General features: G+C 47.0%; 1 long non-coding RNA gene across 1 annotated transcript; it reads right to left on the bottom strand.

Annotated features, from left to right (window-relative positions):
• Positions 1 to 3,399: 3,399 nt before the first annotated feature.
• LOC128626288 (uncharacterized) lies at positions 3,400 to 6,158 on the bottom strand. Its single transcript, XR_008390214.1, has 4 exons — positions 6,074 to 6,158; positions 4,758 to 4,799; positions 4,107 to 4,325; positions 3,400 to 3,576 (listed from the first exon to the last, which is right to left on the bottom strand). It is a non-coding gene; the product is annotated as an uncharacterized LOC128626288 (long non-coding RNA).
• Between the last annotated feature and the right edge of the window lie 10,421 nt (positions 6,159 to 16,579).

Genomic DNA, 16,579 nt, shown 5'->3' with positions numbered 1-16,579 from the left:
ACAGGGAGGCAGGAGTGGGGGGTTTGTGGCCAGGGCCTGATCACTGACGGAGGGGACAGAATGTCATCGAGTGCACCTGAGGGGAAGGAGGCAAGAGGAGGAAGGAACGCAGGCTCTGGCCGAGGGCGGGCTGGGAGCGAAGGAGCAGTAACTGCAGACAATATAAAGTTGATGGAGCGGATATTCTGACTCAGAAAGGAAAAAGGTCTTGGGAAGAGGGAGGAAATAGAAAAACTAGACCTCTCAGAAGCTGATTTAAATTAAACGTTTCTCCTCTCAGCCACCCTCCCGGCCCTCACCCCCGTCCTGAAAACTTCCTAAAGGGGACAGGACCGAGGGGAAAGGGAAGGAATGAAGAAGAAAAACATTTTTCCTATCTCTCTAAGAAAGATGGCCTGTTTTCTCAAAAAATGTATTAGAATCAGTCCTGACATATGTAACAATGAGTGTAGTGCTTTCTGGGTACTCAATTCTTGCCTGTTCCCAGTTTCCATAAAGCTTTAATCCTCTGGAATTTTACTTATGAAAAGGGCATTGTGAACTTCATGGAGTAAAAGTACACCATCCACTCTGAAGTCTGTGTTGGGGACCACCCTGCCTGGTTTCAGGAGCTGTAACCCCCGCCCCATGGCTAAGGCTGAGTGAGCGACCTTTGGACTGAAAGCCACTAAGGAGACAAAGCTTCTCTCCCTGGCAGGAGCGCTGCTTCTGCTCCTTTTTCCATAACTGGCCCCCAGTGCTTGGTCAGTTAGCCAATGACGGGTAAGATTCCCCAAGGGGGAATCCACCTAGGACAGGCACGATCACGTGGAGGCCCAGGGAAGGACTTGGGGGGCTATGGAGAAAGGGGTGATGGACCCTTTCCCCTTGGTTTTGACGAAGCCTGACTCCCCTGACTCCGTGAGAAGTCTCCCAAAATTCCATGCCTATCTACCTCCTCTGTCTGACTTAAGCCTGAAACAATGACTGGGGGGTGCAGCCCTGTGCTGGAAAGGGCAGGTTCCCCGGGTAATCAGGCCTGAGAGAGGATATGTAAAATCCTGTGAAGCCTGCTTTGCTAAGAGTGCTATTAGTTAAATGATAAAGGCCCAGGCAGAAAGTGAGTCTGTTTTCCCAAAGTTTTGTAGCCTTTTAGCTGATAGACCCTGACTCAGAAGAAGCCCTACTAGTTCTCTGTATGCTATCTACTGTTTACTGCCTGACAATGATTAATAAGTTGTGCCTGAACTCCTGCACAGTAAAACCAGCAGAAGCCTGTCTAGGCGAGGGTCGGGGCACTCCCCTCTCGAGGGAGTAGCCGTGCTGTCCCTTTTCCTCCACAGGACTCAGTATTCTGTGTGAATTTGTCTCATGTCTCATCCATGGCGCTGCGGGCACCACGAGCCGGTGCGCGCATCACTTCCGCACGTAGCAGTCTTCTTGGTGTCCACCCGTCTGCGGGCATCTGGCCGCAATCCCCCCGGGGGAGACCTTGGCACATGGCTCACATAGCACCTCTGCTGGGCGGCGACACCCCGGGGCACTTTGTGAGGATTAAGTGGGGCCCTGCCTGTAGCTCGTTGACAAGCTCACCACTAGGGGAGGCAAGTCACCCGCTTAGATCACGACCAGCAGGTGTTCATAGAAACTGATTCCCGGGTGGCTGTCCCCAGGGGGCCTGCAGATGCTGGCCAGAGCCGAAAGTGAGCACACCACTTCGAGTTGCCAGATTTAGCCAAATAAAAAGCCAGGACACCCAGTTCAGTTTGAATTTCAGGTAAACAATTCTTTGAGTGTAAGGGTGTCCCAAATATTGCATGGGACATACTTATACCAAAAATGTTGTCTGTCATGCAGTGGCTTGGATGCTCCGGCATTGTACTCACAGAAAGAGATGAAGGTGAAATTTTTAGTGTACAAGCCTGCCGTTCCCTCCGTGAAATCTAGATGATTCCTACCACGTACACATGCAGAAGTCATCTGTGCCCTGCCTGTCGCTCTAGATAAACCACAAGTAACCTTTTAGTCTATGTCTCTTGTAACGCTGAAGGCATCCTTATAGTAAAATTTGTCTATCTGAAGTTCCCATGTGCTGGGTGTTCTGTGTTTTCATGGCAAACCCTATAACGTTGAGCTTCAAAAGGACTATTAGGCCCCCACGCCAATATAAATAATGCTTTACATGGAAATTTGTACCAGCTGCATTACACAGAACATGTTTTATTTACCATTTAAAACAATAGTTAAGCCCTGGCTGATGTGGCTCAGTGGATTGAGTGCCAGCCTGCAAACTAAAGGGTCACTGGTTTGATTCCCAGTCAGGTCACATGCCTGGGTTGCAAGCCAGGTCCGCAATAAGGGGCACATGAGAGGCAACCACACACTGATGTTTCGCTCCCTTTCTTTCAACCCCCTCTTCCCCTTTCTCTAAACATAAGTAAATAAAATGTTTAAAACAATAGTTAAGAGTTAATATTACAAACACTAATCAGGGTGAGGCAAAAGTGGGTTTACGGTTGTTCCTATGAAAAACAATGCACTAATTAATAAATAATAGTACAAGAATAAAGTCTGTGTTTCACGTACTCACAACTGTAACCTACTTTTGCCCCACCCTGTATTGCCAGAAAAATAAATTCTAATCTCATTTGGTCCCAAGGAGAAGGCTCAGGCAACGTCCCCATCCTTGGCCACGCCTCACCGGACACAGGTCCCGTGTTGCCTCACCTCACGGCACTTTCGTGCCAGTGAGACCCGTCTGGGGCTCCCCAACCCGGGAACTTGCAAGTCTGTAATGCAGTAACCGTGTCCTTTTAAGCCCCTGCGGTTACTTTGTTACAGCAGCAGCAGAAAGTGCTGATAAATAGTGTTGGTATTTATCACAGGGAGGAGCCCCTCGGCAGCTGGAAAGGAGCCCTGCCCCCTGCTGACCCCTCGAGTGTGCCTTTCTGGAAGCTCTCTCGGAAAATAGGCTCCTTGACTCCTCCCTCACCCTTTGGCTTTGTCGCTCCTTCTTCCATCTTCAAGCCAACAACATCGTCAAAGGTCAAGTTCTTCTCACATGGCAGAGTCCTGACCTGGGCCTGCCCACAAGCCCAGGGCGAGCGTTCAGTTTTAAGGTCAGCTGAGAGGCAACCTTGATCCCGTAAGCCCCCCTAACTTCCCCTTTCCCCTCTAACCTAACAGTCATGGTCCCAGGGACCCGGCGTGGACACCTTTCCGAGGGCACACTTCTGCCCCGCACTGCACCTTCCTCTCTCCCACCCAAATGGGTCTGCTTCTCCAGTGAACCCTGCCTGAGAGATCGGCTCAGACCCAGGGACTGGCTTGTGTCAGAGGCGATGCAACAACAGGTAGTTGATCACGGGGTCCAGCGGCCCTAGTGTGTCCCGGCACGTGGAAGTGCCGGCGTGACAGGGCACTGCAGGGGCCAAACGCTGCCGCTGAGGCGCCAGCTGGACTGCGAGGGGTCGAGGTGCTGGGTCCCTGATGGGCGGCACCGAGGGACAGCAGTCCACTGGCCTCCCTCACCACCACTCTCAGCGTCCCCTGAGGAACCTGCGGGTCAGGTTTGGCGGGACTTGAGATCCTAGTTTCCTGATGGGGCGAGGGGAGAGGGACAAGGGAGCACTTTGCAGAAGGACCGGTAAGGGCCCCACTAACTCTAAAGCCTGGTTACTGTGAGGATGCACTGCACCCTTCCATCAACAGACCAGCTGGCAGAGGAAGGAGCTGACACACAGGCAGGGCCGGCAGTTCCCTCCGATTCCGATGAGGAGACAAGTTACCTGTGCGCAGAGGTGGGCAGGAGGGGTGGGCCTGGAGTGCTGGGAATTACCCGCTGGGGGGCCTCGAGGCCCAGGAACGACCGGGAATGGACAATTGCAGGAATAGGGCCTGACAAGACACAGTGAAGGGGTGCAAACCGCTCGGGGATAAAGACCCCCCAGACAAGCAACCCAGAACAGAAGTGCTAGCCCAGAGTTGGGAGAGATGGGGGGAGGAAGATGAGGGTGTGTCGTGCCCTGGAGACCATCTGCGGACTGCAGCTAGGAGCTGTCCCACTAATCTCCTGTCCCAAGGGGCTTTCAGTTCTGGGTTCATCGTGACCACTGTCACATACTAACCAGTGGCAGTCTGGCGTGAACTGACGTGGCACACGAGTGTGTCTGAGCGCCGCGGAAGGACTTTGCGGCAGAGGCCATGGTGTCTCCCCGTATTTCCTTGGCATTTAATGGTCCCGAGCTCAGGGGACCTTCCAAATGTCTGGCTTCCAAAGCCTGTTGTGCCCAAGGTCTGATGAGAGTCGCAGCAGCAGGTAGAGGCCACAGATGCTGCTAAATACCCTACAATGCGCAAGATAACAGAGAAGAAATTTTAGAATCAGCTTTTTGATTCCTATTTTTAAAAAGCCAGATCTGGTTTGATGGGGGTTGCATTGAATTCCTAGACCAACTTAGGGGAATATTGCCGTATTAACAATATCACATCTTCCAGGCCATGAATATGGAGTATCTTTCCATTTATTTAGGTCTGCTTTAATTTCCTTCCCAGTCATGCCTGGTGCGGCTCAGTGGATTGAGCACGGGCCTGTGAACCAAAAGGTTGACGGTTCAATTCTCAGTCAGGGCATTGTACACTGTATGGATGACATCTTATTAGCCCACCCTGATGAAAGTCATTTGCAGGCAGTTCTAATGACAGCAGTCAACACTTTGCAAGCTCATGGATTAAAGGGCTCGCCTGAAAAAACCCAGACACAACCGCTATTTTCTTACCTGGGCCAGATACTACACACTAACATAGTCGCCTATCAGCCTCTGCAATTAAGAAAAGATACGTTAAGTATGCTAAGTGATTAGCAGAAACTTCTTGGAGATATTAATTGGATTAGGCCCTACTTACGGCTGACTACAGCCAAGCTTAAACCTCTATTTGACACACTTCGGGGTGACTCAGACCCTAGCTCCCCACATAGTCTTACCCCAGACGCTGAGGTAGCCTTGTCTAGGGTAGAACAGGCTACAAATAATCAAAGTCTTCGCCGTCTGAATCATTACAAACGCTGGTTACGAATCATCTTATCCACGCCACATCCACCAACAGGGTGTTTTTGGCGAGACGGCCCCTAGAATGGATTCACTTGCCCATTTCACAAAACAGGATTGTGAGGTCTTACCCTTCTCCGGTTGCCACATTAACGTCTAAGGGAAGATTAAGGAGTAGAGAATCATTTGGAGTAGAAATGTCCGAAATTATTACACCGCACAACAAAGAGCAGCTGCAGTTCTTCTTCCGGTTTCGTGAGGACTGGCACATTGCACTTGGCTCTTTCACCGGACAGGTGACATTCCACCTTCCGCCACATCCTTTACCGCAGTTCTTAAACGAACATCCTGTCACTCTTCCAAACAGGACATGGAGTAGTCCGCTTCCCCCTCCTGCTGCCTCAGGTTTTACTGACGGCTCATGCAATGGAAAAGCTGTAACTATTATTAATAGTACACCATTTGTTAACCAAACCACAGAAAACTCTGCCCAAAGAACTGAAATTGTGGCCGTCATTTTTGCATTTGCTCAATTAGAGCATGTCCCCTTTAATTCATATACTGACTCTCAATACATCGCTCAGTTATTTCCTCATATTGAAACTGCTTCGTTGCCAGACAACAAAACAACTAACTATCTTTCCTTTGTTACAAGCCTTACAAAAGCATATTCATCAGAGAACACAACCCTTCTTTGTAGGATATATTCGGGCTCAAACTTCCATCCCGGGACCTCTCCATGAAGGAAACAGGAGAGTCGATTTATTAACTCAAAATATTATCTCCTTGTCAGCAGTGGAAGAGGCTGCCAAGTCCCATGCCCTACATCACCAAAATGCTTCTGCACTCAGACTGCAGTTCCGCTACCTAGAGCATCTGCTCGTAACACTGTAGGCGACGGTGGTCACTGTCCTACTCATAGTTCTTGTCCTAGTGCCGAAGTTCACCCTCGAGGACTCAGACCCAGTGATCTCCAGCAGACGGATGTTACTCACGTCCCATCTTTTGGTAAACTCTGCTGTGTGCATGTGCGTGTGGAGACCTACCCACACGCTCTCGTTGCTTCTGCAAGGACCGGAGAAGCTTACAAAGATGTGGTACAGCATCTATTTCAGGCATTTTCTTACCCGGGATGCCCAAGGCTGTGAAAACAGACAATGCCCCTGCTTATACCACTAAAGCCTTCAAAAGCTTTTGTATTGCTTTCAATATAGTGCATGGCACTGACGTTCCCTATAACCCCCGAGGGCAAGCTATAGTGGAAAGAGCGTATCAGACTTTAAAAATCCAAATATGGAAACTGCAGGAAGGAGAGTTTAAGTACTGCTCCCTGCATCAGATTTTACATCATGCTCTTCTTGTTCTTAATTTCCTCAATGCCAACCCTGACAGAAGTACAAACTTCCAAAAACACTGGAATCTGAGAGGAAGAAACCTAAGCCTTTAGTTAAATGGAAGGACCTGCTTACCGAGCAATGGAAAGGTCCTGATGTGGTTCCAACTTGGGGAAGAGGACATGCTGTGTCTTCCCACAGGACGCAGACTGCCCCATCTGGATGCCAGATCGTCTAATCCGACCCTATGGACCACCGCTGCCGTCTGACTCCGCCACCTCCGCCGCCAAGAAGCACACGGCGGCGGCGGAGACTTCCATCACCTCCCCAGGAGGGCTGCCGTTTCTATCCAAAGCGTCCCCTCCTCGGTGACTCAGATGGTGCCGCCCCTCTGCAACCCAGACAGAACCCACCAGGTGGAAGCTGCCGCCTGCAGACCAGGAAGCTGCCTGGTCTGCGTGTAACACCAAGCCCCCTCCTGGGGGCCAGATCAAGGCACTCACTGAGGAAGCAGAAAAGACTGTTACTCAACAACACGTGGCTAAAACCCCTTCTACCTTGTTTGTTGCCATGTTAGCTGTGCTCCCGTGTCAGGTGTCTTTTTGCTTTCGCTTTACATAAGATACATTGGACATACATCCCTGAACCTGCTATCCTTCGATTGGCGGGGTGGGAAACTGAGGATATTCCCGTCTTTATAAATAACACCAAGCTGATAGGAGGAGAGTCCAGTTCCCATATGACCCTGCAAACTAACGACAGTTTCACTTTCTCAGGAATTTCCAATTCGCCACCTATTTGCTTTTCTTTTATGGGTAATCCTCCCCCTCCTGGATGTTTAAGTTCTTATCTGAGAACTAGAGTCACCAGCTCTCCTCTGGCCACTGAGAGACGCGAAGACCACCACCGCGCTAAATGTGGTCTATGACCTTTATGGCTATAGCAGATGATGAATTTAACCTTTTGTATCGTATTTCACGAGAGTCCTCTCCTGCTCGTCTTCCCCCTGTGATCCTCCGAGTGATACTGTTTGGATCTCTATGGACAGGGCTACAGGGTACCCTCCGTGGAGTCCTTGTGTATTTTCAACAGGAGTCCTACAACACTCTCAGCAGCCTTTCTATTCAGTTGTTGATTGGTCCGTAACTAATCCCACTCTGCCTTTGGGCAAATCTCCTGTTAACCCCTTCAGCATATTTTCTTCTGGTTCTGTCTCTGGAGCAGTTCCTCCAAATTCTTCTATAGCACAATGATGTTCAGCGGGATGGGTTGATGGTATATTGACCAGGACAGTTGACGATAAACAGTATATTCAATCTAAATTATGGCGATTAAGTTGCCACCACGGATGATGTGCACGTAAGACGCCCTAATAAAACTACCACTGCCCCAGAAACTCATTTGATTCAGGCTTGTGTACAAGCTCCATATGCCATTTTAATAAAAAGACCCAAAAGTGTGCTAGACATTACTCTGGAAAGTAAGAAAATTCTTACCTATTCTGTCTCTTGCAAAGACTGCATATTAACTAACTCCATTTCTTGAAGAAGCCAGACAGATGTGGTTATAACCGTCCAGCGGCCACCATATATCGTGCTTCCTGTGAAACTAGACGTTCCCTGGTATGATAGTCCGGGTCTGCACGCTATTCAGGAAATGAGTAATGCGCTTTCATGTCAGAAAAGGTTTCTGGGGGCTTTAACAATTGGTGTCACTGCTCGTATAGCCGCCATTGGAGCAGTGACAGCCTCCACCACTGCTTTAGTACAAAGTCCATACAGCTCAGCATGTAGATCAGCTGACAAAGAATATACTTTCTCCTTGGCAGCTCAAAAAAATACAGACAAAGGATTACAGGCAAAAGTTAATGCTCTAGAGGAAGCAGTAATCCACATAGGGAACCAATTACTTTCACTTAAGGTAAGACTTATGCTAAGATGCCATGCTGAGTATCCGTGGATTCGTGTTACTCCTCTTGAATATAATGCTTCTATAGTTGCTTAGAATAAGGTTCAAAATCATTTACAGGATATTTGAAATAATAGTGATATAAGTTTAGATTTAAAAACTTTATATCAAGGAATTCAAAATATTAGTAATTCTAATAATACTCTTCTACCCGTGTCTCAAGTAACAGCTGATTTTTTAAATAAACTTAAAAGCTTTGTCAATAGTCAAGATATCATATCCTTCACAATTAATTTGGCACTTATCATTGGAATTGTACTCATTGGAATCTGTCTTCTTCCAGTCACCTTCCGACTCCTTGCAAGAGGAATCGGAGAAGTACCATTAGAAGTGGAAAGCTTGCGCTTAAAAAATAAAAAAGGGGGAGATGTCAGGAACCGACCAGCAGCTGTCCCTTGACACAGTGGGGACAGATGAGATGCATCTGCACAGCAGAGGCAACTGTGGCTGGACGTCCTGTCTATCTCTCCCTGCATGTTCGTCTTTGGGGTGAATAGGTGGTGGGATTTTTAGACACCTGTGTTTCGGGTCCAATGATCCACAGAATTCCAGTGCAGGTGCGCAAAATAATTGCTTGGCCAGAGAACAAAGTCCTCCCTAATGAAGTAGCCCCTGAATGTCTAAAAGTTGATGGAGTAACAGCCCCTCCTCTACCTTGGACAGGAATATGTATTAATTAGAAGTAGGCAGGTAAAGAAGCAGGAGAAGCTGGTTAGCTATTACAAACTAAGCACGTAGAAACAATTACCAAGGAGTCAGAGTCCAAAGTACAGAAAGATTCTAGACAGGAAGAGAGAGAGCTAAGTTAGACACCACAGAGGCCTTGTAATAAATTGCCTATTACCTCTGCTCCGTCTAGTGTATCCCTTTGACTCATGCCAAATTCTAAGAACTTTAATAAACAATAAGACATTTAAAACTCTGTACATACAGCTAGTTCTAATTGTCTGACTGATGGCTCTCCTAGTCAAAATAACCTTTGTTTAACATAACTGAATCTATGGAATTTCCTGTACTTTTCCTAGTTACCTCTATATTGATATTTTTCTGCTTAATTGATCATGCCATGTACCTGTTCCTTTAATGTTATGTAACAACCTCTGTAAAAATAAAGCTTAATCAGACTCTGAGAGTTCGGTCAGACCCACAGAGACTGGCTGTTCTCGTGCCAGTCCAATCGGGTGTCTGACTCTTTCGTCACCTGCGCCATCCATCCTTTGGGGACCCTGAGACCTGCCGAGGCTGGACCCTGGCAAGGGCACACGCCTGGGCTGTGAGCCAGGTCCCCAGTAGGGAGCATGTGAGAGGCAACCACACATGGATGTTTCTCTCCCTCTCTTTCTCCCTCCCTTCCCCTCTCTAAAAATAAATAAATAAAATCATTTTTTTATTTCTCCCCATGACTTTTCATTTTAGTGTATAAGCCTTGCTCTTCTTCTTTTGTTTAATTTATTCCTGTTTTATTCTACTTGATGCTATTAATAATGGAATTATTTTCTTAATTTACTTATCAAATCGTTTATTGCTAGTGTCTAGAAACAATGTTTTTGTATATTTATCTTGCACCCTGTGACCTTACCAATCTTATTTATTAGCTCTTTTTTTGGTGTACTCCTCTGGGTTTTCTATACACGCGATTCTGTCATCTGTAAATAGATAGTTTATCAACTTCTTCCTTTCCAACCTGGAAGTCTTGTATCTGTTACCTTGCCTAACGGCCCCAAGGAGAGCACCCGAGACAATGCTGAACAGACACGGAATCTTGTTCCTGCTTCTGGGAAGCGGCCTGCAGTCTGTCACCATTAACTGTGACTTCATCTGTGTAGGGTTGTGGGGGTTTTTTTGTTTGTTTTTTGTAGTCTTCCTTTATTATATTGAAGAATTTCCCTCTATTCTTACTTTGTTTACTGTTTTTGTCGTAAAAGGGTGTCAGAATTTTATCAAATGCTTTTTCTGTGTCTGCCAAGATGATTTTTCATCCTTCCATCAATACGGTGTGACTGGCTTTTGCATGCTAACCACCCTGCATTCCTGGGATCGAGCTCACCTGGCTACGATGGATGAGCCTTTTTACGTGTGGTCGGTTCTGTTTGCTCGCACTTGGTTGAGGGTTCTTGCACTGATGTTCGGAAAGGACATTGGTCTGTAGTTTTCCTCTGACGCCATTACCTCTCCTTGGCAGTAGGGTGATGCCAGCCTCGTAGAATGAACTGGGAGAGGTTTCCTTGGCCATTTTTTGGGAAGAGTTTGGGGTGATTTGTTATGTGTTGTTGTTCATGTTTAGTAAAATTTCCCGGCGATACCATGCTATTCGGGCTTGTGTCTGTGGGACGTTGAATGTAATCGGGTTGGATTGCTGACTCAGTTCTTCGCCTGCTGTAGGTCCATTCAGATTCCCACTTATTCTTTGTTGAAACCAGAAAAATAGAGAATAAAGTAGGGACTGCCTTAAAGAGATTTGGCCTGGAGGCAGAAACCACAAGGAAATTAAGAAAGAACATAGGGAGTGGAGAAGGCGGAACTACAAAACCAGTGGGGCTGAACAAGTAGAGGACCACCTGTTCAAGCGTCTAGATTAAAATTTTTCCATTACTCAAAACCCAGAAAGCTTAGGTCATGCTCGCGCCACCCGAGTAGCCAGTAGCTAACAGCCACGTTTGCTTCTATACAATGCTTGCTTGCTCGTGTCTATAAAAAGACTTAGCCGTAAGCGCTTAGGGGCGGCTCTCGTTTGCAGCTCTTATGAGCACCGTGTCTCCGGACACTCTGAGGGTCCGCCCCTGCGCAGGTTAAAACTTTGGCCAATAAAATAACATCTCTGAATCCTGAAAGTTTCTGACAATTTGTCTCTCACATTGGTGGATGCAACATTCTTGAACCAGTTTTGTAGCTCGTGTCTCTCTAGGAATGTATCCGTCCATCAGGGTTACCTAATACTAGGGCATAAAGTGGCACACGGTGTTCCTTCATAGTCCTTTCGGGTCTGCTAGTTGGATAGCTGTGGAGGTCCCCCTGGTGCCACGGACACGTGTGAGTGAATAAATATGGCCGAGACATGCTGAGATCTGTTTGGGGATGGAGGAGTGGGCTGTGGCCAGTTTCTCCGAGGAGAAAAAGGCCCCAAGTGCCTTTCTCCATAGCCTTTTATTGGGTTGTAATACACAGGAATACAGGGCGGCAAGGATCAAACAGTAGATAACATTTCAAAGAGGTCTGAGTCGGTGTCTGTCAGGAAGAGAGCTGAAGAAACTTTAGGAGATATACTCATTTTCTCTCGGACCCTTATCATATGAATGAAAGCATTCTTAGCAGAGCAGATTTCACAGGTTTATCAGCAAGTCTTTGTGGTGCCAGATTTTTCCCCAGGACACGCTCTAGCCAGGCAAGGAGCTGCACCCCTCCCCATCAGGTATTCAGGCTTAAGGGGATTAGAGCCAGGAAGTACTTCTCCCAGAGAACATGGGGACTCGGGCTTTGACAAAGCTGGGGGCGAGAGTCCATTGCTCTCTGTTGCAGCCCTCTGAGTCCTTCCATGAAGGCCTCCCAGGTGATCAAGTCTGGCTTAGGTTGCCCCCCGCTGTGAGGGGGTCTTACCCGTCATTGACTTCCGACCAAGCTCTGGGGGCAGGGAGAGGAACTGAGGCAGCGTTTGCTACCAGAGACAGGCTTTGTCTCCTGCGGCTGGCATTCCAGAGGTCGTCCCTCGCCCTTAGCCACAAGGGGTAGAGGTACAATTCCCCAAATCAGGCAGAGCGTCTACTGCAGATAGCGCTGGCTCCTCTCCATCTCTGAAGTCGGTCATTTCAGCCTTTCTCTTTCCTTGGCCAGTCTAGCTACAGGTCAGTCGACTTTATTGGTCTTTTCAAAGAACAAACTTTGGGTGTTACTGATCTTCTTTATTGTTTTTCTACTCTCTGTTTCATTTATTTTTTATTATATTTTATTGTGTATGCTTGTACAGTCGTCCCAGGGCTTCCCTCTTCGCCCTCCTGCACCCCGCCCCCAACCCCTCAGGCCATCTCCACACTGTTGCCCACGTCCACGGGTCCTGCGTACATGTTCTTTGGCTACTCTGTTCCCTGTGCTGTACTTTACGCCCCCATGACTCTGTGTAGCTACCGATTTGTACATCTTAATCCCTTTACCTTTTTTTACCTGCCTCTCGACCCCCCCTTCCCATCTGGCAACCATCAAAACGTTCTCTGTATCTATAATTCTGTTTCTTTTCTGCTTGTTTGTTTATTTTGGTTTTTAGAACCAATTATTGATAAATATGTATTTATTGCCATTGTTCATATTTTTTGTCTGCTTAAAGAAGACCTTTTAACATTTCATATAAAATTGATTTGGGGATGATGAACTCCTTTAGCTTTTTATCATCTGGGAAGCTCTTCATCTGCCCTTCCATTCTAAGTGATACCTTTGCTGGGTAGAGTAATCTTGGTCGTAGGTCCTTCCTTTTCATCACTTTGAATATTCTTGCCAGTCCCTTCTAGTCTGCAAAGTTTCTGTTAAGAAATCAGCTGACAGTCTTATGGGAGTTCTGGTGTAGGGAACTAACTGCTTTTCTCTTGCTGCTTTTAAGATTTGCTCTTCATCTTTAACCTTTGACATTTTAATTATGATGTCTTGGAAAGGACCTCTTCAGGATCGTCTTGTTTGGGATTCTCTGCACTTCCAGAACTTGTATGTCTATTTCCTTCACCAAGTTAGGGAAGATTTCTGTCATTATTTTTATAAGTAGGTTTTCAATTTCTTGCTCTCTCTCTTCTTCTGGCAACCCCGTTACACAAATGTTGGTATACTTGAAGTTGTCCCAGAAGAGATATATTTATACTATCATCATTTTCTTTGGATTCTTTTTTTTTCTTCTTGCTGTTCCGAATGGTTGTTTTTTGCTTCTTTATATTCTAAATTGCTGATTTGATTCTCAGCTTTATTCCCTCTACTGTTGATTCCCTGTAAATTGTTCTTTATTTCAATTAGTGTACCCATGGTATCTGACTGAACTTTTCTAATCCTATTGAGGTCCTCACTGTTTTCCTTGAGCATCCTTATAATGAGTGTTTTGAACTCTGCCTCTAGTAGATTGCTTATCTCCATTGCTTATTTCCATTTAAGTTCTTTTTTCTGGAATTTTGTTCTGTTCTTTCATTTGGCCCTTGTTTCTTTGTCTCCTCATTTTGGCAGCCTCCCTGCATTTGTTTCTATGTATCAGGTAGAGCTGCTACATCTCCCAGGCTTGGTAGAGTGATGCGATGTAATGTAGCTGGTATCCTGTAGGGTTCAGTGGTCCAGTGGCACAGCCCTCCCTAGTATCCAAGCCGGGTACTCGAGGTACATCCTCTTTGTGGGCTGAGTACACCCTCCTGTTGTAGTTGAGCCTTGGTTGCTATTGGTGCCTCCAAGGTCAGCCACTGGTTGTGTCCTGTCTGGGGTCACACAGCATAAGCGACAGAGGGATCTACAGGCGGCAGCTGCTGGTGCTGGGCCTGGAGCAACTTCGTGAGAGATTTGGGGCTTGCTGAAGCCAGATGCTACTTGTTTGAGAGGATTTAGGAAAATCTGAAGCATGGGCCAAGCCGTTGGTATGGAAAAGCCCCTGGAAACAGCTTGGGTGGGTGCAAGAGTGAGGTGGGGCAGGGCCTCATGGAATCACCAGGGCGGGTCAAACAGTGTGAGCCGGGTTGATGGAGTCTCATATGTGGTGCCTGCCTGCCTGCTCTGTGGCTCTGTTGGGGGAAGGCTCAGAAAGGGAACAGCGGCCTCTGCCGGAAGTTCCGTCTGGGAGGCACCTGCCCCCCAGCTCTCTCCCCGATGCCAGACACTTTGGTTTCTCCCTGCACGTCTCCGAGGCCTTTCAGTCTGCTGCTCCCCACGCTGGGGCTCCGAGGGAGTGAGTCCATGTGAGTCTGTGTGAGGGCCCTTCAGTCCAGTTGGTTCTGTCTTCCACAGCCTCAGTCCCCGCTATTTTTACAGCCCGAAGTCATGGGGACTTCTCTTCCTGGCACTGGAGCCCTGGGCTGGGAGGCCTGTTGTGGGGCTGGGACTGCTCACTCCTGAGATAGCCTCTCAGTTTTTATCGTCCACACATGGGTGTGGGACCAACCCACTCCACACCTCCACCCCTCTTACCAGTCTCAGTGAGGTTTCTTCTCTACTTTCATAGCTGTGTGACTTCCATTCGGCTCAGTTTCTGGTGGTTCTGAACGATGATTATTTTCCAGCTTAGTTGTCATTTTGATGTAGTTGTGCAAGGAGGTGAGCCATGTTTACCTGTGCTCCCATCGTGACCGGAAGTCCCCTTATTTATTTTTCACTCTAATACTTATTGCTTACTGACTTCTGCTTCTTTGGGTTTACTTTGCTCTTCTTTTTCTAGTTTCTCAGGGGAAGCTGGAGATATTGATTTGAGATCTTTCTTCATTCTTAATATTGGCATTTACAGCTATAAATTTCCCTCTGAGTATTGTTTTAGCTGTATCCATGATCTGGGGGATATTGTGTTTTTCTTTTTATTTGTCTCTAAGTATTTTCTAATTTCCCTTGTGATTTCCTCTTTGACCCGTTTGTTGTTTATGAACATGTGGTTTGATTTCTAGGAATTGCCTTCTGTTAATTGATTTCTAATTGTATTTCATTGCGGTTGGAGGACATGCTTTGTTTGATTTGAATCCAGTAAAATTGAAAGGAAGCTTTTGCATGGCCTGACAATGATCTGTCCTGGAGAATGTTCTACGTGTCCTTGAGGGGAATGTGTCTGTAGCCGTTCCTGGCTGGCGAGCTCCGCGGAGGCCGGTCGGGTCTGTGCGATGAGCCACGTTGCTCCTGCCCTTCTATTTCCTCGTAGATTTTCTGCCCGGTTGTTCTATTTATCATGGAAAGAGGGCTGTTGAAGCCTGCAACTGAAAAGGTTGAATTTTCTTTTTTAACAATATTTTATTTATTTATTTTTAGAGAGAGGGGAAAGGAGGGTGAGAGGGAGAGAAGCATCAATCGACTGGTTGCCTCTTTTGCACCTGCAACTGGGGACCTGGCCAACAACCCAGGCATGTGCCCGACTGGGAATCAAACTGGTAACCTTTTGGTTCGCGGTCCAGGGTTCAATCTGCTGAACCACACCAGCCAGGGCTATTGTTGAATTTTCTATTTCTCCGCTGTCTGTTTTGGTGCATGCATTTGAGGTTCTGTTGGCACATGTGTATATGTTTATAATTTTTCTTTCTCCTGATGGATTCACCCTTCTGTCATTATAAAATGTTATTTCCTCTGGTAACAATTTTCGTCCCCAAGTTCATTTTGTTTGGTATTAGCGTAGCTACTCCAGCGCCCTTCTTGTCGCTCTGTGTGCAGTGCGACTTTTCCCACACCGTTGGGCTGGGCATTTGTGTGAAGCTCCGCAGTGGACCCTGAAGTGTGCTCAGGGTGAGGACCACCAGAACACACACGTTAAGTCAGGAGAGCAAGAGAGACAGTCTTTGGCCACGAGACCTGTTTATGTAGCAGAGTGGTCCTCCAACTTGGGAAATGTTTGGACCCCTTTCCGAGAAAGTTTCTCTGCTGCCTCCGATTTTGGCATATTTTTTACCATAATTTTCCTTAAATATGTGGGAATTTAAAACTAAATATAATCTTCAGTTTGTAACTCTCATAAACCACACAAACAAATCTAGTTTATAAGTGAATTATAGTCCAAACTGAAGAACAATAAAACTGAGGCAAAAGCGTTAATTCAGTATTTAGGTTAACGCCGTGTTGCTGGAATTGAGTTGCCAGAGCAGAATGACCCAGTCGGAGGGAAGGCTGTCCAGAGTTCAGGGTGACCTGTCTGCCACACCCAGCGAAAACCAGGTCAGCCATTATTTTTTTTAATCACGCTCCGATGAATCTCTAATTAGACTGCTGGACTGCTGGACAACTGGATATCTATGTGGCTGACACCACGTGACCTCATTTGGATGAAACAGATCCTGTTAAGTCTGTCCCTGTTCATGTCCCATTACCTAGAAAGACCACAATGGTGGCACTTGCCCGAGGACACCTGTACGCAAACACACAGCGGCTTCACTGTGATGGTTCCTGCATATGCTTCTATTCCTCTCTTAAAGGTTTTTATTTCATTTTGTTTTGGGTTTTTTTTTTTTTTGCTTAATTCCTTCCCTTTTTCACACAGTCCCCAGCCCCTCTCCCCGCTGACAGCCGTTGATCTGCTCTCTGTCCCTAGGAGTCAGTTTCTTTTTAGTTTGTTAG

The sequence above is a fragment of the Artibeus jamaicensis genome, unplaced genomic scaffold, assembly GCF_021234435.1.
Source record: "Artibeus jamaicensis isolate MK-2021 breed Jamaican fruit bat unplaced genomic scaffold, CSHL_Jam_final scaffold_474, whole genome shotgun sequence".
NCBI lineage: Eukaryota > Metazoa > Chordata > Mammalia > Chiroptera > Phyllostomidae > Artibeus > Artibeus jamaicensis.
The sequence above is the reverse complement of the archived record's forward strand: the minus strand, read 5'-3'. Positions and strand labels throughout refer to the sequence as shown.